Here is a 3,340-nt window from a genome sequence, read left to right as displayed (position 1 = left end):
TCAGTCGGTGTTAGTTTATGAGGCTCAAGTCAGGATCTTTGAAACACAACATAAAAATACTCTGTTGTTTTTATAACCATTCTACAGACATGCAGGAATACCAATTTATGATGCATTGGTGGCTTTAACAGAATCTTCTACTGAAATATCTCACAGAATACAAGTTTGTCAGCACCTCCGTGAACAATAGATTCTTTCCCTTTCAAAAAACAGTCAGTATTCACAAACTACACTTATGATCACTAATTCCAAGCTCATCATAGTGTTACTATACTTTCAATTAGGACTGCAATGTTTATGGGTCAAAATATGCTCCTTACTGTAGATATTAGACATCAGGGATGTCCACTGATATGTCAGTGGTCCTTAAGATATCAGGATATCTCCTCTTGATATACCCAGGTATCTTACCTGATATGGAATCTTAAGATGACAATGCAGCTTCTCAAAACTAAGAGCATTAGTCCTGCATTTCTGATAGGCATATGATGCTACTCAGACCATAAAAACCCCCATCATGCCCCAAACTTGAAAATATTTATTCCAAGGGCAGAGTATTTTTAGAAGGCTAGACAAAAGATTTCTACAAAAACTTCCAAGGTTCCTTCTACAGGATGCAGATAGATACACTGGATAGGATGGCATAGTTAATTAGCACTTTTCTGAGATAACATCATGCCTTCGCTTATACACAGCATTGAGGCCAAAAGAATGCCATATAAAGCCTTAAAATTCATTCCACCACATATGTACGTGTCCAAGGAATCCTGCGTACCAATCTTGCATAACACAAAATAGCCTTGCTTTTGATAATACATGGCACCTCAAAAAGGCAAATACCTAAACAATAAAGTGACTGGTACAGCAAAAACGATTAGACATAAGTGCATGCCAATAAGAATACCAAAGCTCTTTCCACAAAGATCAAGTTCAGAATATATTGTAAATGTTTTGTCTGTGCTACAAAGAGATGCCAGTAATGCAGTGGTGAATAAAACTGTATTCTTCTCTTCCTCCTACCTGAAAAGGTTACCGTCAATGTTAAACCACATGATTTTCAAAACTGCTGACCCAAAGCTAGAAGGAGAGATGCAAAGTCACTTACTCGGACACACGGAGGATGGTTTCTTTGCTTTCTTCCACTGAAATTTCAACATCATTCTTCACATACTCCACCGTCAGCAGAGCTCCTTTAAAAAACAAGAGAAAAAGATACTGAACTTTATTCCAGGAAAGATATCTTTCATAGTAGCAACAAACCAGTTACATTTCTTATCAAATAGGAGCAGGTGACTGAACTGGCTCCTTCAAGTAAGAATGCCCAGGGAAGAAATCAATGTTCAGTCTCATAGGCAAGAGGCTTCTTATTCTTGGCAATCCTTACAGCTTCAAATTGATAATGTCCAGCATACAGTAACCTGCAGTGAGCTCAGCAAGTGTCAGCAGCGATACATTTTGCTTCTTAAGGGTAATGTAAAAATTAGTCCTGTCCCCCAATATATGTAGAAATGTAATCAAATTGCTTTTAATTATTGAACAGTATAGCAATGTACTCCACCCCAGTCCTGACATCAAAGGAGATCACTTACTGAATATACCAGTAGCTTCTGAAGAAGGATGAGACTATTTTTTTTTAACCTGATTTAATGTTTATGGAAAGATTAGCCATTCAAAACCAAGAAACTCTATCCATGTAAAAGCACAGGAAGCCTATACAGGGTTTTGAGAGTAAGTAGCTCACCAGCGACAGTAAAGAACGGCCTCTAGAAATAAAAAAAAAAATTATTGAAGTTTTTAGGCTACATCATCAACTGGAAGACAGCTCTGCCCATATTCAAAGTGGCTCGATGCAGACCTGCTCTGATCTCGATGCTCTATAGCACGACACAGTATCTCAAACAAAGCACCGAGCTAACTTGGCTGTATTTCTGGATTGGCTCTGGCCCAGACAGATTCAGCCTGCTGAGCATAAGTAGAGGAGCTTGTGTTCTTTTGCTTTGCTCAGAAGCACGTACAAAGACAGCAAGCTTTTGCATAGGCAAATATTACTTAAATGAAACTAGCCAAACCCTAAGTCTTGAAAGGCATCTAACCTGTTACGGTCTTCATAGTGTGCCATGCACTTTATCTTCCCTAGAACAACGCACAGACTACCCAAGGCAGATGATGTTGTAAGCTATTAATACGCTGGCCTAAATACAAAGCACTGGAGCTAGGAATTCCCTAGCTCTCACCTCTGCTCAGCTGCAAACCCTTCTTGTGACATTAAGCTTTTATCAACTCTAAGTCAAGGTTCTTCCCATCCCTCAGTCATCCATCTGTGAAAGTCAGGATGACATCCCTTATGCAGTATGTTTGTAAGACATGTAAGTGCTTTAATAATGTGCACGGAAATGCTTTGAAAATGACAAGTATTATGCACACAGAGCTATGTAATTAATACTAATGACATCACAGGCTACTACGCTTTTCCCAGTGCACAGCCATGATGAATAGTACGAAGTAGGAACAAGTAGGATGAGTGTGCTTGTTCTTCTTGATACAAATGTTTACCAAAGCATTTCATCTGTAATATGTAATATTTCTGACATATTTGTGCAGTCTCCTAAATTAAATTTCTAGTGCCACCCACCAGCTATCAAATTAAAAGAATCTTCCAAAGCCCCTAAACCCAAGTTAATCATAGCTCATATTGCATCATATATTTCTAGAAAATCAGGAGAAATGTTATTTAAAACTTATATATTATTATACCTTAAATCAGTCATCATGCCGAGTTGTATTCAACTCTAAAATGCATTTACGAATAACAGCATGAAAAAGAAATCAATCAAAGAGAAGAACATGTCATTTGAATAGTTGTAACAAAATGGACAAAAGGTATGAAACACATATAAAAGGCTGTTTCCATGCAGCAGAAAGTGTAATGAAGGAGGTTCTCACATGCTTAAAGGCAAATTGACGCCGAAGGACAGCGAGCAACTGAAAAAGCAAGATTTTGCAGTGCAAGTTTGAACCAGCTCCCCAGATGAGCCAAATTTTTAGCAGCAGATTAGAACTGACAACGAAAGACAGCAGCAACTTAGGCAGAGCTCACAAACACGCCATTTGAATTAGGGCTGCCTTGAAAACGTAGCCTCATCGCGGTAAGTCACTGGAAGGGTCTACCTATGACTCAGTTTCGTTAGCATAAGTTATGTCAAGTGCCGGCAGCTGTCACCCTTGCCCAAACAGCGACCCGAAAAGCAACCTGCTGGAGACCAGCTGCCCCGAGGGAGGCAGGACCGGCCCGGCCCTGCCCTGCCCGATCCCCGCAGACCGGCGGAGCAGTCGCTGGGGA

General features: G+C 39.8%; 1 protein-coding gene across 1 annotated transcript in view; it reads right to left on the bottom strand.

Annotated features, from left to right (window-relative positions):
• Positions 1-1,185, bottom strand: part of EPRS1 (glutamyl-prolyl-tRNA synthetase 1) — a 44,076-nt gene extending 42,891 nt beyond the window's left edge. The window contains exon 1 of the mRNA XM_035902205.1: positions 1,106-1,185. The gene's annotated coding sequence lies outside the window, so the exon portion shown is untranslated. The remainder of the gene's footprint in view (positions 1-1,105) is intronic.
• Positions 1,186-3,340: the final 2,155 nt, after the last annotated feature.

Source organism: Egretta garzetta, unplaced genomic scaffold (assembly GCF_000687185.1).
Source record: "Egretta garzetta isolate BGI_Z169 unplaced genomic scaffold, ASM68718v1 scaffold339, whole genome shotgun sequence".
Lineage (NCBI taxonomy): Eukaryota > Metazoa > Chordata > Aves > Pelecaniformes > Ardeidae > Egretta > Egretta garzetta.
Note: the sequence above shows the minus strand (reverse complement) of the source record. Positions and strands in the feature narration are given on the sequence as shown.